General features: G+C 48.7%; 1 long non-coding RNA gene across 2 annotated transcripts in view; it reads right to left on the reverse strand.

The window, feature by feature from the left end:
- The window catches only part of LOC307181824, a 66228-nt gene extending 44735 nt beyond the window's left edge, over positions 1 to 21493 (reverse strand). For both annotated transcript variants that reach the window (XR_013827070.1, XR_013827071.1), the window contains exons 1-6: positions 20700 to 21493; positions 19379 to 19493; positions 15236 to 15623; positions 8464 to 8535; positions 5549 to 5648; positions 1747 to 1825 (exon numbers count right to left, since the gene is read on the reverse strand). This is a non-coding gene — a long non-coding RNA (uncharacterized lncRNA). The remainder of the gene's footprint in view (positions 1 to 1746; positions 1826 to 5548; positions 5649 to 8463; positions 8536 to 15235; positions 15624 to 19378; positions 19494 to 20699) is intronic.
- Positions 21494 to 23562: the final 2069 nt, after the last annotated feature.

A 23562-nucleotide genomic window follows, 5' to 3' on the forward strand; every position in this document is an offset into this window, starting at 1 on the left:
CACTTAAACAGTAATAACATAATCAATACTCGGGAGACTCAAAGTCTAAGATTAAGACCTGGCGAACTTCCTAATCACTGACTAGAGGCTCATTTCCCACAGAGCTGAGACTGCATTTTTTTTGCCGTGGATATCAATGGTGCCAAAAGGATTGACCAATACCATTATCACTATGCTGCCTTCATTTGACACTTGCCATGCTCGACCCTCTTCTGTTTAGTTGGTTATTTAATCAGCTATTTGTCCATGTCATTTTCTTTAAAAGAAATAATAAATTAATTTAAAAATTTAAGACTAGCAACACACCACCAATCCAATCCAACAGCACTGATTACTACACACATCTGTTCATATGTTCATTACCCAGACGGATTAACCACTTTACATTGTTTTTATGGGCTTTAGTGCTTTATTTAAAATAATCCTTGTGTCAATATACACTTTAATATTTAGTGTGTGCTTTTTCCCATTTTTCTCATTCATTTATCCACTTTTCATTAATTGGTCCATTACTTGACTAATAATAATACAATCAATACCCATGGGTCAGAAAAACATAAAGGAAAAGATCCTTGAGTATCCCTCTCATTAGTCTATAGCAGTGCTGGCCAATAAAAATATAATGCAAGCCTCCCATATATTTTAAGTTTTCTAGAATCTGTATTTTTAAAAAGAAACAGGTGAAATCAATTATAACTGTATATTTTATTTAACACAATAGATCTAAAATACTATCATTTCAACAAGTAATCAGTATAAATAACTTACTAAAGAAATATTTTATGGGCTTCCCTGGTGGCACAGTGGTTAAGAATCCACCTGCCAATGCAGGGGACACGGGTTTGTGCCCTGGTCCGGGAAGATCCCCCATGCCGCGGAGCGGCTAAGCCCGTGCGCCACAACTACTGAGCTTGAGCTGTAGAGCCCGCGAGCCACAACTACTGAAGCCCACACGCCTAGACAACTAGACAAAGCCCACACACAGCAACAAAGACCCAACACAGCCAAAAATAATAAATAAATATATTTTTAAAATATTTAAAAAAAAGAAGTATTTTACACTTTTTGGTACTGACTTTTCTGAATTTGGTGTGTATTTTCCACATAGGTCACATCTCAGTTCAGCCTAGCCATGTGCTCAGTACCCAACTGTGGCTAGTGGTCATTGTATTGAACAGCACTTGTCCATAGGCTAATTTCCCACAGAAACAGTACACTAGATGTCTTTCTATAATGATCAATAACATGAATCAATCAACATTCTTGCTACATAGCAATCCCCCACTCATCACTGGCCTGTTCTTAGCCCTCTTACTATTAATTTGTCTATATTTCAAAGATGACACAGTGAACTCTTCTGAGCCTACCATCTTCTTCCACAATAGAACACTGATAATATCTCTCCACCTTCCTACGTGCTACCATCTTAACCAGTTATCAGCATAGATCTTTGTCAGTGGGGAATGTCTAAGTCAAAGTCACAGTGGATATAACATGAGTATGGAATAGTCAAATGCCAATAACATAAATTAAATGGCCTTGGTGTGTTTTTAATGGAATTAAGCTGTGTTGAATTAGATTCATCACAATTCTTGGTTCATATCACACTCTAAACACTGGTTCATGCGTGGTCTACCATTATATTAACAAGTGATGAATGAAGCCATTTGTTTCTTTTAAGTAATACAGTCAACGTCCATGAGCAAACCATCCAAACCAAGAACAAGGACTCTGACTGTCACTTACATCGGCCTCCATGCTCCTTACCCACAGAGGTAAGCCCTTCATCAGCTAAGGATGGGTGATCAGCTCTAGTGCGTTCATTCTGTAGAACAGAAATCAGGCATTAAAAAAAAGTGAACAGTATTTGATGTAAACTTTTTAAATGAATGTTTGTTGTGAAATACTGAATTAACCATAATCCTTGCCTCGTGCTTGGCCCTCCTTCTCCCCTTCGACCACAAACAACACTCCATTTTTTAACTTAATTAATGACTCTCAACGTTTATATCAATGAACATCATTGAACTGATCACCTACAAGAAGGATACGAATGGTGGCCATTACCAACATCCACCTTTGTTCTCCCTCCTATACAGGTGACAGCTGCAGGTAGGAAAGCTCATATCTTCGGCCCAGTAGAGTTGGAATGAACTGCTTTGTGCCTCCCATTTTCTCCCTTTGCAAGTGGGGCTGTTTCCAACACAGTGTGTTTACCACGTGGGGACAGATAACCCATCTCTTATGTATAAGTCTCTGAATAAAGAAGAGTCACATCCAAACCAGAAGTGAATCAAGATGCTCTGGATTACAAATTAAAGCACTGGTTTCATGGACTCCTGGGATGTTTTGAAGAGAGAATGATTGTATTTCATGTAGGAACATGAAGTAAACATTTCTCACCAGTTGGGAGAAATGGGGTAAGTTATGTCATCTTTCAGCAAATATTCCCTCTCCCTTCCCTATCCTCTATAGGAAGACTGTCCTTCCCCACACCATTGATGCTGTGCCGTATGATTTGCATTGCCCAATGGAGTATGAGTGGATATGACTTAAACCATGTCAAAGCAAAGTCTTTAAATGTGCGGGGGTGGTTTTGCTTGTGCTCTGGAGCTTCCAGCTTTCAATGTGAGAAGAGCATGGCCCAGACACTACAACTCCTTTATCTAAGAACCTTGAAAAAGAAGGCAAGTTGGGCAGATGTGAACCCAACCCACAGCCTGGAGCACAACTGCTGCAAGATACCCACAGATCCATATGTGAGAAATAAATATTGTAATGGTTGTAATAATTGCTGTTTTTTAAGTCAATGAAATTGTGGGTTACTTGTTATGCAGCACTGCCACAACAATAACTAACTCATACATTTCCTTCCTCTTATTTTTAAGAATTTATTCATGTATTGGTTTTTTTATAATATAGTCAATGAAATCACCATGAATGTACCATCAAACCTAAGAAAAACTATAATTTGTATCCATATCTATAATATATGTATATATAATATGTATGGATATAAAGGATAGGTAGATAAATCTTTGTAATTCTTACCCATAAATGGAGAGAAACAAAGACCTTTATAAAATGAGTTTCAGTTGTTCAGAAATGTATTAATATAAAAATTTGGTTCGTGATATACTTTCTTCATTGGTCCTTGCTTAGTCCTCTATGTATATTGACAATTAGGTACATGTGTCTCTATGTTCTTCACCAAAAAATGTAAAAGAGATGTTTTATTTATGGACCACAGTTATTATTTATGTATTAATCACAAATGTTGGTACATGTCATACTGTCTTCCTTGCACCACACATGAACTCTCTATTATTTATTATTCATTTTTTGAAATAAATAGTAATATAATGAGTATCTGCAAAACCACTGTTCAACTCACCAGCTATAACTTTGACAATAAATTTTTGATCTTCTCTCACCAAAATACATAGATCTTCAATATTAGAGAAATGTTCACATAAACTATGGGGCACACATTCAAAGTAATACTTCATAGTTGATAAAATAAATGAATAAGCCTATGTCTATTTTTCATGAACCAAAGACTTTTTGCCAGTGAATCTCAGTTGTGCAGAACTGGATTAATTATAATCTTTTTCTCATGGTATATTCTCATCTCTGGCCCATAATCAACCCTCTTTATTAATTTATATATTTAATTATTCATACCTCATAGTCAAGAAACTCTCATTAACCAACCATCCAATGCAACAAATAGAGTAGCCATTATCCACATATGACTATTTAAATTCAAGTTAATAAAAATAAAGTAAAATTAAAAATTCAGGTCCCACGGACACTGGCCACATCTTAAGTGCTCAGTAGTCGCGTGTAACTAATGGCTACCATATTGAACAGAACAAATTACAGACCATGTCCATCAGTGCAGAAATTTCTATTGGACAGCACTAACGTACATTCTTTACCCTTAGGTAACAGTCTAGAACTGTTTCTAATGAAGCTAGAGGGAATTAATTATAATTCTTAATCATTGGTCTATGCTGATTCTCTCTGGTTTGAGTCGATCATTTCTAAAGGAGTTTTAATTAGCAACCATAAACCCAGTCTCATACTCCACAGGTAGAACACTGATGTTATCTTTCATCTCCTTTTGTGCTCCTTGCTCAGTGAGTTAATAAGCTAGATCTTTCTCCATGGAAGGATGTTTAAATAAACTAGATACATACACACCGTGAAATACAAGATATCTGGTAAAAGGAATGAAACATACTATTTTTATGGCAGTCAAGAGCACAGAACTAAATTAACTGTAATCCTCTAATCTTTGGGTCATTCTCATCACCAGTCTCCCTTGTGGCTTCTTTGTACTTTATACATTTACTGACTTTTTTAGCACTGAAATTAACATGCAACACACCACCATGCAAAAACAGGAATAATGAATATCTGCTCCTTAACCAACACATACTTTAAATGGACCTGGAATGTACACAATTAGAATAATTTTAATTCTGGAATAATGAATCATTATCGGCCCATGTATGCCCTCTTGTTTTATTCATTCATTTGTTCATTCGTTCATTTACTTACTTATCAACACCCTTAAACCACTTTCCAGCTGAAGATTTAAGAATGTCAACTATTACTTACATTTTCTTTACCTTATCCACCCAAATAAGAATCAAAATTCTCATACATGTTGTATGATTATATAAACTATGGTGTGTCCATTTCATGCAACAGAAAGGAACCGTTTAAAAGAATGAACAGCCTGGATCATTTTTAATGAGTCTCACTTGTGTAGAATTGAATTAATCAGCCTTAGTGTATGAAACATGATCCTCATTGGTCTGTGCTTTGCCTTTTTTAATTTTATTTATCCCTTTTAAAAAAATCCTAAAAGAACACCCATGAATCTTCCCCAAAATATAATAAACTACCAATTCTCTTCATTTCTATGTGCATCTCTCACTGAGTTAACAGTCTAAACTTCACCAACAGGAAAGTGTTTCTATAAACCGTAGTGTATAAATTAATAGTAGAATGCTATTAAAATACATGAAATAGTATAGAATTTTTTTTTGTTTTAACGTCCCTCAAATTTGCAGAATTGTGTAATCATAAGTCTTGGGTCGTGATACATTGTCTTCATTAGTCCATGCTTGACCTCTTTGATTTTATTTATGCATGCATCCTTTACTTTTTAATAAATCAGTAAAGGTACATGGGCATACCATTCACCCCAAGAATAAGAAAAAGTAACAATTATATTTATATAAACATACATTATTAATGTATAACGTAATTATACATATACATATATAAATTTAACATAATGATTCATATATAATCATTTGTTTTTATCTGCTCATTTACTACACAGAGAACAGCCCAGTTATATTATTTTTTAATTTGCTGACAGTTATGCCAAAGGAGATTCATCACCCGGGTTCATGACAGAGTCTCATCGTTGGTCTATGCTTGGACACCTTTGATTTTACTTGTGTCCATTCATGTTTAATAGCGCAAACACACCCATCAACCAACCACCCAACCGTAAAACAACACTAACCATCACTCACGTCGGTTGGTCCATGGCTCATTTCCCACAGAAGTCACAGCCAAGATCTTCATCGACAGAGGGTCATTAGACCCACTCTGGGGCCTCCATTCTGTGGAACACAAGGCAGATATTCAAAAGGATGAAACAACCTAGATGTTTTCTAACGGCCGTCAGGTGAGCAGCATAGTATAATCACATGACACAGTCTCATCATTGGCCCAAGCATAGCTCTCATTGTACATATTTCTCCATTTAATAACTGCATTTATTACAATAAACATGTATGAATTCACCACCCTAATCGAAAACAAGAATAATGGCTATTACAAGCACCTGTCTCTATGCTTCTAACAGAAGCAGAAGAACCAGCCCAGATCTTCTTCCTAATGGACTCGGCTATGCAGAATTGAAGTAATAATCATCTTTGATTCCAGATATAATCTCATCCTTGTTTCCTACTTGTCCTTTTTATTGTTTTTACTTATTTTTTTGAAACACAATAACCACACAGGAGCTCAGCACTAACCCACAACAAAAACATCGATTAGTCCTTATAGACCAATGCTTCTTATCCAGAGAGGTAAGAGCTTTGGTTTTGTTGTTTTAAGTCGTCCACCATTGTCCATAAATGGATTAACCTTAAGCCATAAGCCATAAAACATGATCTTTGGTGGTCTGCTCTTGGCTGTCTTTCATTTCGTCATGTATTTTATTGTCATCTAATTCATTCCTAACAATATATCAAGAACACCTGAAGCCACCATTCAGCCCAAGACCAATGACTGTTCTATCTACCTGTTAATATGCTTCCTACCCACAGTTCCGACAGCCTAGAACCTACTGGGTGTTCGTACTATTATTTTTAATAACTACTGTTGGGTAGAACTAGCTTACTCATAACACTTGTCTGAAAACACATTCTCATCAGTGGTGTAAGCTTGGCTCTCTTTAATTGGATCTGTGCATTCATTCATTTGTAACTATGCAGCGAACACCCATGAATCCCCGCTTATACCTGTCTACAGTGTCTTTCCCCAGAGCCAAGATCCTGTCGCGTGGAGAAACCCCAGTGCGCCCATTCTATGGAACACAAATCCCATGAAAAGGAAGAAAATCGCCCAGACCTTCTTTGCTCGTCAATGTCAGGTTAGCAGACCTGGATTCATCATCACCTTCTATGCAGAACACATTTTCACCCTTGAGCTCCTCAAGGCCATTATGACAGTATTTCTTGATTCTTTTATACTTTTTAATAATAAAATGAAGGACCACAAACCGCTCTGATCTCTTTTTTCACGTCCCTCGGGTGTGGAGAATTAATCTCAATCCTTGGTTCGCAGCCCACTCTCATTCCTGCTCCTGACATGCCTCTCTTATTTTACTGATTATTAAAAGCCGCACAATAGCCATGCACTGCCCCCACCTCCTGCTCTCCACCCCGTGGTCCCCTGCTTAAATATGCCTCTACCTTAAATAATCCCTCTCAAATCTCCTGTGTACCCTCCCCTTCCCCTTTCATATATGTAAAATTTTATCACATATGTATTCTTAAAAAATAGTTTCCATGGTTCGGTGGCTGGCTGGGCCTCTGCAGGGCCTTGTCAAGGGGGAGGATTAAATACATATGACTGACTTACGAGCGCACCCAGCGGGGGGGTGGTAGAAGGACTCGAACCCAGATCCTTGAACTCCACGTGCCCTCTTAATCTGTGCTCACTGCCATGAGGCACTGTGGGCCAATGGTTAAAGCACGTATGCTGGCATCACACTGCCTGCCTCAAATCCAGCCTCAGATCCTGACTAGCTGGGCCACATCAGGAAAGTTAACCAACCTCTCTGTGCCTGTTTTCCCGCCTGCAGTCACAGCCCTAGTCCTTAAGCAGAATCAGCTATTATTTTCATGCCAAAGTCAGCCAGGTGACACCCCCCCACCCACTCCCAGCCCAGGCTCTGAGCCCATCCCCCAAATCTTTCTTTCCTCTGCAGCAGCTGTGGTGCTAGACAGACAGACAGACCAGGTTCCACCCCAGCAGGCACTCGTGAGCTGTGTAACTGCAGAGACGTGACCTGGCTTCTCTGCCTTGTGCCCCGACTTGTGCGACCGGTCGACTGAGGACAGCGACAGCCTCGAGGGTCCAACGTGAGGGTGCGTACCGACCGTTCCTCAAGCAGCTCCCATCCTGCGCTCACCCTGCCCTTCCCCCGCCCCCCGCCGCCCACTCTGCGGTCCCAACAGCCCCCCATCTGATTAGAGAAACGAATGATCTCGATGCTCAGGCCAAGCTGAGTGTTTCGGAAAGGATGGGCCTCGGGCAGGAAATTGTTGGGATCTGTTCTTTTTGGACCCGGCATCAAAGCTTAAACAAGTGCCCTGGAAAACAGAAATCCAACTAAGGGATGCGCTTTGGAAAACTAAAATTCATTTCATGAAATGGGGCTGCCTTCGGAGGAGTCCATGCCATGAGATTCTTGATGTTCACGTTGTTTCCCAGAAACCAAAAAACTGTGACCCTTACTGACAAGACACAGCCAGCTTCCCTCCTACCCTCCCAGAATGTCCTGGTGGGTGCCCAGCATGCTGGCCTCAGAGCAACTCTGAGGCACGAAAAATAAAAAATAAACGACAAGTTAAAACATCCTTCCATTATGTAGATGTATATATAATGTAATATGTACATAAATATACCCACGTGGGGACTTAACGTAAGGGAGACGTAGAAAGACCCCTAGGCTGGGGAGCCCAACGCAGGCTCCTGCCTCTGCCTTGAACCCACTGTGGGCCTCCAGCAGGGCCCTTCCCCGTGCTGAGCCTCAGGGGGCAGTGATCTCTCGGGCTTCCCTCCCTCCCAGGTGGTGTGAAAATGAAAAGCATAAAGTTTAAGTGTAAGTCCCCTCAAAGTAACAGAGCGTCATTAATGCTGTACCTCCTGCCCTGGGCACGCAGAATTCACAGCATGCCTTCGCATACATTATCTCGTTTGATCCCCACAACAGTCCTGTGAAGAAGACATAATAATCAAAATTAGCCACTATTCACTGAATGAACACTCCACCGGGCACCATGCTGCCCGCTTTGCAGGCACTGACAATACTCTGGGACGGGAACAATTCAACAGCATCTCTTTCTTTTTTATCCCCCAAGAAGTTTTGAGCATGCATTTTGTGCCAGGTACAGGCCAGGGGAGACAGCAATGAATGAAAAAGACAAAATCTGAGAGCTAACTTCCTTGTGGGTGGAGACAGGAACAGACAATATTCAAATTAAACAAGTACTATATACAGGATATAAGATGGTGATGAGAACTATGGAGAAAAAGAACGCGGAAAAAAGGAGTGATAGAAAGCAACAAGAAGGCGAAAGTGTCACTGAGAAGGTGATATTTGAGCAAAGACATGGTTAGCCCCATTTTACACATGAGGAAATGGAGCCTCAGAGAAGTTAAGCGACATACAAGCGGTCACACAGCTAGGAAGATGCTGAGCAAGGTAGCCAGTGCGGGAAGTCTGGCCCCAGGGTCTCTTCCCCAGTTTGCCCCAATGCCTCATTTTGGGGGCATTTCTTGCTCTCTGATACCTGACTCTCAGCCTACAAGGTGAGCGTGTGAATGCACGTGTGGGCAAACAGGAGGGCTTGTCTCACCTCCCACACAGGTACCCCCAGGAGCACAGGGCATCTCCAGGATGTACCGATAATCCTGAATGAATAAGTAAACTTTCTCGGAGGAGATGCAGTGGTGTCAGTTCCCACAGGACTTGCACGGATTCTGGGATCAGATCATGCTGGGATCATCCGCCCAGCGTGGCCCAGCAAGTCAGCAGAGATGCTAAACCCATCTCCTGTCACCGGGCTGTTAGGGCGTCCAAATGCCCTCACCCCCCACCCCCGGTACCACCCTTACACACAGTCACACGCCACCTAGGCTTAAGTTGCCAATGTTCTGCCCAGGAATGGGAGCGGGTCACCCAATCCTCGTGCCCCACATGGTGTGAGACTCAACTAGAACTATGCTTTGTTCCAACTGGCCACCCTCAAAAGACCAAACAAGAAACATGTCTGATGTGGCTATTTTCTACCCCCCACCCCCATCCCCCCCAAAAATGTAGGGAAACAAGTTTGGTCAGAGCATATATGGGAAACTTGCCCACTGCTTCTAGAAGCCATGAAGTTGAACCAAGAGAATTGTAATTCTTCATCTTGCCCTTCACCTACTCGGCTTCTTCTCAACTCCCATCCAACCTCATTAAAACTCTCAACACCCTCAAGTAAATCCCTTCAGAGGAGTTTCACCTATTCCAGGGCTTAATCTTTTATAAGACGGATCATGTCCAATTGGTGCGTATAGCTCTTGTTTCTACAACAAGAACTGAAACTGTCTAGTCTTAAATTTATATTTCTACTTCACTGACTCCCCTCTCCAAAGGCAAAGGCTCATACGCCTCTACGGGCACCTACTCAGCTGTCTGTAAAAAGTGGGTAATGATTCTTACCAGTCAGAGATATTAAATACCATCTCAAGGAAAACAGTGATAACAATTATAATTTTAATTATAATGAAATATTTATTGCATCTCACCAAATGGGAAACATTGTTTCAAGCACTTTAAATGTTTGACTCATTTAATCTTCAAGTACCCATTAATAAGGTACTATTGGTATTTCCATATTACAACTGAGGAAACTGAGGCAGAGATTAAACACTTTGTCCAAACTCACGAAACTAGTAAATGGCAGAGCTGGGATTGAAATCTGAGCATCTTGGATGTGTGTAACATGGCTCAGCCCATAAGCAGATTATCGAAACATATCTGCTGAATTTAAGCCAGGTCTTTGGGGACACTAGCTGAATTGCCCTTCAGCCCTCTGTCTGACTCCCTCTCTCCTTGCCTTGCAGCCTTCCGGGCTCTAGAGTCTATATCTGCTTCTCTGAGCATTCAGTCCTAATCTGAGCTACCAGAAATTTAAGTTGTAACTTGATCATTGTACTGCAGGAGGTCAGTGATACGTTTGATCGCTGCGTGTGTGATGTAGCAGCTACAAGTAGGATAAACTAGAGAAGGGGTTACTTGAGAAATAAATTTAAAGTCTGGGGGGTAGAAGGCCAGCTCCCTGACAGGCCAGGAAGGTGAGTCTGACGTGGGTGAACCCCAAGGAGTGCAGACTTTTTCAGGTACGGTCACAGAGAAAAGCAAATGGGAAAAGGGTATGGGTTTGTTAGAAGAGTAGACTAGGGTTCAAATCCTGGTTCTGCACTTGGTCCCTACACGATGTGCAGCAAGGCACTCACCACTTCTAAACCTCAGTTTCCTTTTATTTTGATTGAGGATGGTAACTGCGATCATGGAGGGTGGTTCTGATGATTTAGAGGTCAGAAACCTATGCCGAGGAGCTAGAGAAAGACTGAGCATGGGGTTGGGCTTAGGGCTTAGTCACCCAGGAGAGTCAGTGGAAAGGAGGCTGTCTTCTATTTCTCAGTGAGCGTGAAAGCAGCTGGGACTGAGAGCTGCAACTGAGCTGCTCTAGCACCAGAACTGGAACTGGGTCCCTATCAGCTGGCAGCCCACCTGTTGTCCCAGAGCCCCCTGAGCCAGTGCGTACGCTCAGAGGCAGCACAGCTCCACCAGCAAGCTCCACTCGGAGGAAACCTCTCTCCACACATCAAGTGAGCCTTCGATCTTGGTGAGAAACTGACTATTCTCTCCCATCCATCCATCCATCCACCGTCTGCACTTTCATTCATTCACCCATCTCACCAGTCTTCATCAGCCAGCCAGCCATCTCTCTACTGCATCCTGATGCAGGGTTCCATCCATCCGACAGACCTAACATCCGTCCTCTGCCTTTCCATTATGCGGAGGAAACAGACAAACCTGGATTGGAATCCTGGGTCCTGCTTCCTAACTGACCTTGGACAAGTCACTAACCTCTCAAAGTCCTCTCATCTGTAAAATAAAGGGAAATCAGACGTAGCTGGGGCGAGGATTTAAAGAGAGGGTGGATATACCAGTGCCTGACCTGAGCAAATATGATCATGAAATGTTCATTCCCTCTGCGTGTGCAATCAGGCTGGGATTTACGCAGAGAGAAAACCGCTGTATCTTGCATGACATATTGAGAAATGCTTTTCAGAAATTATCTGCAGTGTTTCAGTGGCAGGCCACCCCCTGCGGCACCCAGAGCAGGTTGGGGTAGGGGTCCCTCCCGGACTCACAGCAGACAGTGCCATCTAGTGGATTGGCAACCTGTGGGATCCCCAGTGGGTCCCCAGTTGCAGCAGCTGGTGTCTGCTGTTGGGCAGCTGAGTTGCGAGCCAGCTGGGAGGTCCCAGCCCCCTGGGCTGCAGGCTGCCACGTTGGGATGTGGTGCACGTACTGTCTTAATCACTCGGGGGGCCTGGCCTGCCAGGAGCCTTTTGTTTTGTGGACGATTGCCAACTCCGATTCGTCTACCCCGGCCCAAGTGCCCTTTAGAAGTCTCCAGAAAAAAAAGGATAATCCTAGCGGCTACAGCTTGCTGAGTGTCTGTTATGTATTAGACACAGGGCTGGGGGCTTAATATGCATTATCTCTAATCCTCTAAAGGACCCTAGCAGAGACCCAGAATTTGCCCCATGTTCTGTGAGAAAACTGAAGTTTGCCGAGGTTGAGTTACTCACTTAAGGAGAGAGACTAGATAGTCAAACCCCTGGATCTGTAACTGCATTTACCTTCTATAATCCCAGTGCCCGCTGAAAGTGCAGGAAAGAACTTGGACACTGATTTGAACAAGCCAACTGTAAAGGAAATTTATGAGTCCACTGGGGCCTATTTGAATATGCTGAATAGCTATTGGATGACATTAAGAAAATGCTGTTAATTCTTTAACTGTGATAATGGCATTGTGGTTATGTTTTCAAAACAGAAAAGAGTCCTTCTTTTTTAGAGATACACACTGGAGAATGCTGGAGGAAAGGGTACGGTGTCTGGAATTTGCTTCAGAGCGGTCTGGGGGCAGGTGGGGGTAGTAGAAGGACAGTATGAGGTCTGGATAGAATGAGAGGGGCTGAGAGTTGACGGCGGCAGCAGTATGAAAAGTGTGTTAATTGCGATGAAAATAGATACCGTTTTCTCTACTTTTGTGCTGTTTGAAATTTCTCATAATTAAAGGTTTCTGAAATCATCGTGTAAAACTAAAGTGCAGGAGCTGAGGAGGTCGGAGAGGGGAAGCCTTTTCAAAGAGCAAAGGGGCCCAGGGTCTCAGCTAAATCCTGGAGGCTGTTAGGGAGCCGATCCAAAGGCAATAAAAATGCCTCAAAGTGGAAAGGGCGCGAGAAAGGGGCCTGGGTCAGTGGAAGGAAACCATTCTAAGTTGGGGAGATGAAGGAGGAAGTGCAAGGCACTGCAGAGCAAGGCCCCCAACTGCTACCCCAGCCCCTACCTTCCAGACGATCCTGCCCCCGCTAGACCCTCCAGACCCTTCCCAGGCCCTCCTGTCTCCCCCGGGGCCTGCTGGTCGCGTTCCTAGGCCCTGCTGCCCCCTCCCCGGCCCCTCTACCCCGCTCCACAGGTCCTCCTGGCCCCATGCAACCCCTTCTGGCTCTGAAAGGGCCTGCAGAAGCCTCCCTTCTCCAAGGCAGAGCTGGCCACCTAAGACTCCTTCCCTGGGAGCAGCTCAGCCAGGCTGGGAAGGATTCAGCTGTCTAGCTTGTCAGATGCTTTTATTTACTTATTTATTTATTTTTTGGCTCGTTCTGGGAGGACAAGAGGTGGCGGTTTTTGTCCTAAAACTGTGTGCCAAGCTGGCCTCACCATCCTCGGTCCCTCTCTGCCCCACCTAAGCCTCCCTCTTTTCTGTCAGTCACATCACTGGAAACTGACTCACGCTCCAGCCCAGGTCCACACCAATCTCCCCAAACCCCCGGGGCCCCTCACCCCTGCCCCCCGCCTCTTCCCTCTCCAGCCCTCCTGCAGCTGCCAGACTCTCTGCGCAGTCTGCTTCCTGGGCGCCACTCCACCCTCTGCCCCTCCAGGAAATGCTCCCTCCCGCAGCCTTCCTTTCCCACTTTGGAAAGCCGGCCACCGGACAGCTCCCCGGACCCTCCCGGCAGCCTGCTGCATTGCAGCTCGGCCCTCGGTGAGGGAGGGGCGCAGCCTGCAGTCACCCCCAAGGTAGGGTGGGCCACCCCCTCCTGGCTGCCCCCAGCCCAGGGCAGGGCCCGGCCCCCGCACGCATGCACGCATCGGGGCTGCAGTGGAAATCAAAATCGCCGCTGCAAAAGCAAAAAGCGCCGATCCCCACTGTCTGTCTCCCCCTCCTCACTTTCCGGGCTTAAAAATGTGGCCCAGGCAGCCCCCTTGTGGCACTTGGGGGCTCCACAGACGCTTGGCTGGTGTCTGAAGAATTCAGACTGTCTGATTCCACTGCACCGTGAGTTGGCACAAATCTGAAGTAGCCCAACTCCTGCCCAACGCAGAGCAGCCTCTCTGAGTTGGGGACATCAGCCCCCTCTCCTTTCTCCCTTCCACGTCTCTCCCTGTGGCTCCCTCCCTGCCCCCCGGATCTGGAACTCTCCTGTTGAGTACTTCTAAGACAGGCAGACAGGTGTCCGGGGACTGTCACCATGGTAGGGGGCTGGAGGGAAGGTGTGGGACCGGAGCTCTCCCTGCAGTGACGATGGTTTTCATCTCCATCTCACACGGATGGGGAAACTGAGGTGCAAGGGGGCCCATCGTCCTAGCCTGTGTCGGAGAAGGGGCAGGGGATCCTGCCCTGGAGAGGGGGCTCCAGCTCGGGCATTTTCCTGAGTGAGAGGGCTGCCCCTCTCAGCCAGCAGGCCCTCATCCTCGCCAAAGCTAGTCCTCCCCAGGAGGCAGCCCTGGTGGGCCCCCCCGATGTGCTCCCTCCCCTCCAACTCCCTGTCCACACAAACAAGCCCCAGCCCCCTCTATCTGCAAGCTGCCTGGAGGTGGGCAGGGCCCCCCCTGCATCACGTTAATAATGCCATTTTCATAAGCCTCTGCCCGTAGGTGCTACCACCTAATTTTGAATCTGCCCTTCAAACGGATTGGGCCACAGAGGAGCTGGGAGCTCGAGCACCGCGGGGAGGTGCTCGTAGCCAATCAGTCCATCCCCTGCCCACCCACACCCCCCAGCACTCCGCACAGCCTCGCTGAGCTGTCTTCAGCAGCAGGGTGTGGTGGGGAGCCTCGGAGGGACTGGGGTTCCATCCCAGCCCGGCCTCACACCAGTTGAGAGACAGTGAGTATGGGCCTCTGTCTTTCCCTGCCTCAGTTTCTTCATCAATCAAATGGGGATTTTGAGGTTGGTGCTCAGAGCTCCTGCTGGGGTAAGTCCTAGGTAGACAGCCCGGCTCAGGGCTTGTCCCCTAGAACCCAGGACTCCGTGATCTCAGCTGCTTCATCCCCCCTTCATCCCTTGATTTACAGTGACTTATTCCCTGTCTCTTTCCCCCCACCCCAGACTGAGCTTCGAGGACAAGAAGCCGGCCGATCGGCACTGCTCCGTGTCCAGCCTTCCAGTCGGGTCTGGGCCCAGGAAGGTAGGTGCTCTGCGTTGGTTTGGAGAATGAGTGCCCAGGATGACTGCACCCCATAGTCTGTGGGGTGCCTGGACCCCACTGGGCTTCTCATCCCCAGACGCTGCCGTCTAAGCTGACCCTTCTAGGGAGCAGCCGGGAAAAATGTGCCTTTCTGCCTTACCCCAGGGTCCCCTCGTGCTGCTGCAGAAGTGCGAATTCTTGCTCTATTAAAGGCAGATGTGGGCTCGCACGTCTTTGCTGCCGCCTTCTGCATCTACTGTGAGCTCACAGGCCAGAGGCTTCCTCTGGCTGACGTGATGTGTGCGATGGAGCCGGCAGAGGGGTCTCTGCCTGGTGAGGTTCCTGTTTGTATTCGGAGCGGGGTCTCCAAAGGCCAGACTGTCTTCTTTCCTGCGACACTTTACACGCGTGCGTCCTCTCCGGGTCTACGCCACGAGCACTGATGAACTCTCTGATGTGTGTTGGGCTACTCTTATCTCATTTAGTCTCCCTTCGAGCCGGTGTGGGGGCCCCTCTCATCTCCACTTCACAGAGGAAAAACCCAGGCTCTGAAAAGAAAGGGGAATTGTGTGGTCTCCCAGCTAGAGAGCGGGGAGCGGAGCCTGGGAGCCCCCAACCCCGCCGCGGGTGCCTGCCGCCACTGTTGCCGCCGCTGCGGGCTGACCAGGGCCGGCCCGGCAGCCAGCGGCTCCTGCGGAAAAGGCAGGGGGTTTGCATAGAGAGCGTTCTCCCTGGCAACTGGCAAAGGGGCCATAAAACACCGAGAGGGCTCAGAAGCCACTTAACAGATAGCTACAGAGCAGCTGGACCCGGGAGGGGAGACCCGCGCCCTCCCCTGGGCTCTGTGCAGAACAGCAGGGCAAAGGGCTCCGTCCCCGGATGCGGGCGGGCAGTGGCAGAGGCGCCCCGGGACAGGTGTGGACGGGGCCAGGGGACCCCAAGCCTGATCCCACGGTGGATGGAGGGCTCGCTACCGAGCACGGAAAAGAGAGGACTGACAAGGAGCTTACTGCCCGCAAAGAGACGAGGGCAGAGGGGGCGAGGGGGCTGCGTCGGAGCCGCGGAGGCAGATGCAGAAAGCAGGAGGGCTCGGCAAAGCGAGCCCCACGCGGGCTGCTTGGGGAGAGAGGGAGCTCCCTGTTACGGGAGGCATCCGAGCAGAGAGAGGCAGGCCGGTACTCGGCCAGGAGGCTGCAGCACGGCTCCCTGCCCGGGCTGGCAGCCCGCACGTCTAGGCCTTCGAGACGTTCCTGCAGCAGTAGGTCCCGAGCAGGGCTCTGGCCACGGAGAAGGCAGGCTGGGGTCAGAGCAAGGATGGGCAGACACTCCCATGCCCCTTGCCCCGAGCTCAGTGGCAAAGGCACCGAGATGGCCGGTGGAGTGCTTCTGTGTGGATGAGGCAGTGAGGGGAGAGGAGCGGAGAATGGGGGTGAGTGCGGGGCGGACGGGGGAGGGGGGAGCTGTCCTGCGGCCAACTCCCTGTCTCAAGGGCCAGCCCACCTGGAGTGGCCAAGCCCCCTCCCTGCTCCCAGGCCCGGAAAGGCTGGCCCGGGTCCTCTCTGGGGCAACAGACTGGTGCACAGGGCTGGGGGGAGCCTTTCTGGCTGGGGTGGGAGGACAGAAGTAATGGGGGTCTGGTGAGTAGAGGGGCTGGCCCGGTCATGGGAAAACCAGGGCCCTTTTCTGGAGGCTGGGCCGCAGCCCCGGACTCGGCCGGCTGCTGGACCGTAACTTGGATGCTCTGGGGACTCGTGAAAGCCCCCTCATCCGGCGCCGGGGCCGAGGGGCCTGCATGTTGATGAATGCGGCCCACGCTGATGCCGGGCGCTGGCCCTCCAGGGCCATTCATGGGGGCTCAGTTCCCAGGAACTCTGGGTGGATGGGGCCTTTATCAGGGGACCCGCACTAGACGAGGCTCTGTTCTGCAGTTTCTAAAGGAGTTTTCTTGTCTTTGTTCCCAGCGCAGGCACTGAGCGCACGCGCGCACACACGTGTGTGTGTGTGTGTGTGGTGTGTGTGTGTGTGGTGTGTGTGTGTGTGTGTGTGAGAGAGAGAGAGAGAGAGAGAGAGAGAGCGCGCGAGAGAGAGGCTGGCTGAGGGACCAGCCCGGGTTCCTTGTCTGAAATGACCGGGCTGCCCTCGCTCAGCCTTGGGGGCAGGGATGCACCTCCACAGGGCAGAAAGATTCGGGTAAGACGACAAAGGCACCCAGGTACCCAGGGATGGCAACCTTGCCACAACTGCCTAACTGTCCCAGTCCTGCCAGCCTCGGGGTCCCGACAGCTGCTCTGACCCGCCGAGGGGGGGCAGCATCGTGCTGCAGGTGGAGAGTGCGGGCGGGCTCCGCAGACAGACAGACAGACACGCTGCCCCGCCGTGCCGGCTCAGGAGCTGGGAGCAGCCCTGGGAGAAACTGTTTGCTTTCTCAGAGCCTGGGGTGGGGGTGTGTCGGGGGGGGGTGTCGGCTGTTTTCCGTCGTTGCTGTTGTTTCAATCAATTAAAAGATGGCTTTGAAACTGTCGATGTGACAATGTTTGGTAAAGTATTTACAAGTGCGTCACAGCCTCTGCGGCATCACATGGAGGTGGGGCGGGGGAGGGGGGATGCGGCGGAAGAAATCACGCACGTGCGAAATTTTGCAAATACCGGATCCTGATCCGGGTAGCAGCAAAGGGTTCCAAAGAGCTTTGGTGTGGATTTGAAAAGTCACCTGCCCAAATCTCTAACGGGGCAGAGGCCATGGGGCAGCCTGGCTAGAGAGGGGATTCCCACTAATGGTTCCTTTTGCCCCAGACACAAACAGAGCCTCACCCAGGCACGAGGACATTAGAGATGGACGGGGCTCCATGCTAGAGGCACGGACAGCTCCACTACCAGCACAGAGAAACACCCCGGCGTGAGACGTGTGTCTGACCAAGCCCACGCTCCAGAGTAAATAAACTGAAAATACAGGAGAGAGGGGTCTTTGTGCTTGGTGGCCGAGGAAGTTCACTTTTGTGTGAAAGGCAAGTCATGCTCCCACTAGGTAAGGCGGCACAAAAGCCTCATTTAGGCTGGGCCTGGCCCAGGGAGCAGTTTCTGTGAAATTTAGGAGAAGTCAGGTTTAGCTAGGAGTTTTTCCAGGAATTATAAACCTCTCTAGACTGTAACCACTGTTTCTTCCGAACTGCCCTTGCCAAAGTCTATAAAATACAAGCCTAAAAAATCTGCCTGAAGAGCAGTCTGACATTTTATATATATTTATAAAAAAATAAAATAAACTATCGCCAAACTTTTTAGGAGAACCCAATTAAAGCCGGCGGGGGGCAGCCCCTTCCCCAGCCCCCCAGGGTTCGAGGAAAGGCCCGCGTCTCCCTAGGGAGGATGTCTGCACTGGGGCGACAGGAGCAGAGCCGTTCCCCCCTGGTCACTCGCCCTCTTGGCCTTTGTGTCTTCCCCTGTGGGTCTCTCTGCCCTGAAAAGGAGCTGCCTGTGTCTCTGGACGGAGGGTTAAGGACTTCGGACGGGATGAGATGGGAAGGGCTGCTGAGTTTTGCTGGGTACTGCATACCGGCTACTGTGCGGCGTGATTTAATTGTGCTGTTGTCTCACTCAGCCGCTCAATACGCTGTGTGGGCGATTATGATTCCTTCTTTTAATATCAGGAAACCGAGGCACGGAAATTCTTGGGAGATTTGCCAAAGACACACAGCTCTATGTCTGCCCTGTAGCCAGGTTTGTGCTCGAGATGGCTGCCCTCCTGGGGTGCTTCCTACCCGTCCCCAACCCCAGGGAAACAGAGGGGACCAAAACCCTGAACACGCTGGCGCACCTGTGCTTCCCAATAAGCAGGTGAAGTCCTCTGCCCCAAGGGCGATGCAGACTTGGCATCGCGGCCCCTCTACCCGAAAGCCTGTGCTCTTTCTAGAACATGACCATGTCTCAAAGGTAGAGGCACCACTCTTAACCTCGTCCCCTCCCCAGGGCATCACCATCACCGCAGCTGGTGGCCCTGCTGTCACATGCTACGTCACGGCTCCCTCTCATGTTCCAGAACCCCCTTTTCTCTCTGGCAAGGAGCAGGTCACAAAAGATGCAATCAACCGTTTCCAGGATATAATTATGTTCTGAAAACCCATCGCTGGCACTCCACCCCTGAGACGTAGCACCCCAGCCCATGCACCCCAGGACACAGGGTTCCAGAGCCTGGGGGAGCCTGGCGTGCGCACCCAGGAGGGTGGGCCAGAGCAGCCCGGGGCGGTGGGGATGCCAGCCTGGCCTCCCGGGTATGCATCTGCAGTGTGACGGTGTTCTGAGGACTCACCCAGCGCCACAGAGCATACGGCTCAGTCCTCTGGAGCTGCCCATGGGCCCGGGGGAATATGAGGCGGTTTTCAGTTAGGGGAAGTTGGATCCAGGCGACATGGGAGCCAAGGGCACTGGAAAGGGACAAAGGAAAGGGGGTGATTAACATGTGGCCAGTTTCACGAATTCGAGAAAAATGTAAAACGTTCTCCTAGACGAGGCAAATGTGTCAATGAGTCATCACGATTCCACAGACTATGCTTTGCTGAACTGTAGCATGAGGTGTTGGGGGGCAGCGGTGCCTCTAAATTTGGGTTGACCCTAGCGAACATTTCAAGCCTTGTCTTAAGCTCCAAGGGGAAGCTGGCTGGGATGGCTTGGCCGGAGTCCTGAAGGGTAAAAGGCAGGGCACACACAGGAGAGGGTAGCTGGTAGGGGCTGCCGTGTGCCTAGCACACATATGTGTGTGTGTGTGTGTGTGTGTGCGCGCGCATGGGGAGGGGGCACGAGGCTGGGGAGCTTCCAGCCAGACCCTGAAGGGTCTTACATGCCAGGCTAAGGCTCTTGGACCACGTCCCAGACACTCCGGGAAGTCAGATGGAGGATTTAAAGCAAGACAGCGACAAGGTCAAAACGGCATGTTACAAAGATCACTCAGTGAAAATAAACTTTGCTGCAAACCATTTAATCTAGCTATCCCACCTCTAAGAAGCTGGACTAAAAGAACAGTCAGGGACGTGTTTACAGATTCAGCTACAAGAATGCTCCCTGCAGGGTCGTTAGCAATAACAACAACAAAAATAAAACAGGACGACTTAGATCTTTTCTAGCAGGCGTCAGTTCAGCAAAATCATATTAATTAAAACCTCGGTTCGTGACATGCTCTCCTCATTTATCTATGCCAGGACCTCTTTTATTTTATGTTATCTTTCTTATTTATTTTCTTAAATAATATAACGAGCACACAGGGACCCGTGACCCACCCCGATGACTAGGACTTTGACCAAAGCATCTATAGGCTCACACTGGCCTACCCCAGCAGACTTACAGCTGGGATTTTCAACAATAGAGGAAGCTCTAATCAACAATGGTGCAAACACACCCTGGAATATTAAACAGCTCTTAAAAAGAATGAGACAGCCGAGACCTATTGTCTTTTAATGGACCTCAGTATTCTGCGCAGAACTGGATTAATCATGATCCTTTGTTCACAAACACTTTCTCATCATTGGTCCAGGCATGTCCCGCTTTTATTCTGCTAATTTATGCATTCATATATTCATTTGTAATAACGTCATAAACACTTGTGAGCCCAAATCCAGACCTTGGCAATTACTTACACCTGCTTCCACAAGCCAGCCCCGCCGGAGCTTTAGTGACAGCAACAAGGTGGTGAACTCAACTTCAGTGTGTACAGATTACAGGCGACTAAGGTGTTGTGATAAGGAACGGTGTTTATCTTTTATGATCTCCAAGCACATTCTTGAGTGAAGAGAAACAGGCTGTGCAAAAAGAAATGTACGTGGTGATATAGTTTACGTTAAAAAAAAGAATCATATATTGGAGAGGTCAATTTAGATACATATGCAAATACACAGAGAAAAAAAAAAGTCTGGAACCAGACACCTGACTCTGACAACAGGAGTTAAAATGGTGATGATGGGGGGGCGGGGGCTACTGGGATGGAGGAAGGAGCTGACGATGGCTTTAGCTTTTATCCGCAGTGTTTGATTTTCCGTAATGAGTGTATTAATTAATCAATGCATTTCTTGCATAATTAAAATAAACATTTTGTGTGTGGGTTTTGTTTTGCTTTGCTGTGTTTGTGTGTGGGGTTTCTGTTAGCTTTTAGCTTTTTTTTTTTTTTAACAAATACAAAAGGAAGAGCATTTTGACTGTTGGATCAGGAGTGAGCGTATCTCCCCCAGACAAGGTCTGCAGACGTGAGGGATTTATTGTATCTCCCAGATCATTCTTTTCAGAATTTTCTATGTTCGAAAACTGGAGCCCTGGGCCTCCGAGTGGCGTGTCAGTGACATGAGGCCAGCAGGTGTGTGCCTGCTGGCTGTGACTGTGCCACCCACAGGCCCCAGATCCCTCCAGAGCCACGGGGCGGGTGTCTGCAAGGCACCCATCGGGGAGGACTTTCCCTTCTGGTCTTTAACAGGCCCTAAAGCTAATGCCCTGGTCCGTGTTCTCAGGGATTAGCTAATTAGAATGAGGACTCGGGAGAATGTGACACGAGACAGTCCTGGGCGAAGGGTACATGGGATCCTCTGGGGAGCAGCAGCCCTGTAGCCCACGTGCACCGGCAGCCTCCCAGCCGGGCAGAACCCACAGCTGTCACATTGCCCACGCTCCAGTTCTAACCAACAGGGGGTGTGGCTAACATGTCAGCTCCCTGAGGATGGGATGCAAACCTGCAGGTCCTTGCCTGCCCCCCTTCACGTCCTGGGTAGCACACCACACCCCGACTTCCCATCAGAACCCCTTCTCTCCCCCAGGCACCCCAACCCCTGCTTGCACAGTAAGCTTCAGACCCGGCTCCACAGGTCCCCTCCAGCTGTCGCAGGCACAAACTAAGTGTGCGACTGGGAAGACCCTTTATCCGCAGATAAAGACATCAAGGCTCGGCGAGCCCAAGGACACGAAACTAAGCCAACCTGAAACCCAAAGCAGCCTGAAATCAGGTTTTGTCCTGGCCTCCCTGTGCACAGACGGACTGATTAGTTAGCCGGTTAATGTCTCCCCCTCCCTAAGCTAACACAGGCAGGACCTTCTGAGTTCTCGCCCCTCTGCCAGGCAGACACTTATTTTCAACCACGACTTTGGGCGGAAGAAATGTGAGTACATGTTAGCCAGCCCTCTGCCGGCGCTTAATCACCCTTCCCGCACGTGAGCCTCCGCTATTTACTACATGGTGTTTTATCTTGGACAGGGTTCGGTCCCGGTGAATGCTCTGAGACGCTTGTCATAGTTTTGCAGCTACAAAAGATTTTTATGATAAATAAAAATAAAATACAGCAGTACCCAGGTTACCTGTATCTGCCTCCGGACCGAGGTAATTCCACCTGAAGACGTTCGGTCCTCAGAAAGGCTACATAAATCCCACAATGCCAATAAAGTTACAGGGTTGACTAAGAAAAGGCCCTCTGTACCCAACGCTGACCTGTCTAACCCTCCCTGTTCCCCTCTGGACTCTATAAAAATGAGAAGGGCTTTCAAAGGGACAGTTAGGGGACAGATCCACCTGAAAGAAGAACCATTTTTGCTGAGCACCTACTGTGTGCCAGGCATTTTATATTTGACGTCATTAAAAGCATCAAGGTGACACTTGAAGATGGCTGTCCCCATCCTACCAGAGCAGGCGAGGGGAATTATAGTCCAAGGCCACCCACCTCCTCCCAGGGCAGCCCACCCTCTGTGCCCCCCGAGCAGACCCCTTAAGCCCCCATCACAGACACCCCAGCTGTAGGCATCCCTCTGTATTACGGTGAGAGCTTTTAACACCTCCCTGGGGGGACGTATAACGGACAGACAAGAGTAACAGTGTCGTCCTGGATTTTTAATTATATTACTATCTTATTATAGGGCCCCCAGTCTTTGAGGGCCCTACCTCCCAAAGAGGCTGTCAGTGTGACAGAGCAGGGCATACGTACCTGGCCTGCTTCAAGGTCAGCCTAGGAGGGCCTCACACTCCCCTGGCACTCCTCTGGGGGCCAGGGCTGGGCCACACCCTGGCCTCGGGAACGCACCGACTCACTGCCCACCGGGGGCAGCGAGCCTCAGCTGCAGAACAAAGGGCTCGAGTTAGTTCCCTCCTGAGGACTCGACACGTTTACAAATTGTTCAAATGTACAAATCAGGGATTAAAAAATATCATTTTTCAGACCTTTCTATTCGATCCTGGGCCAGGCATCTACTCCCTTCCTGGAGAAAGCCGCCATCTCACCTCTCCGCCACCTGGGAGGGGGGAAGAGAAAATGCCCACCAGGTCCCCTGGCAGAGGCGCTGCCCCGGGCCTCACCTGCTGCCGGCGGCCCTACTCTACTGTGTGCTGAGGGGGAGGGGTGAAGCAAGGAGCAGCCAGTGCAGACTGACATCAGGGGCAGAGCAAAACACTACAGGGGTCCAGCAAGAACAGGGGGCTTGCCGAGAGCTGAGGTGTCACAGAGCAAAGGCAGGACCCAAGCGCCGCCAGTG

Source organism: Stenella coeruleoalba (assembly GCF_951394435.1).
Source record: "Stenella coeruleoalba genome assembly, chromosome: 2".
Lineage (NCBI taxonomy): Eukaryota > Metazoa > Chordata > Mammalia > Artiodactyla > Delphinidae > Stenella > Stenella coeruleoalba.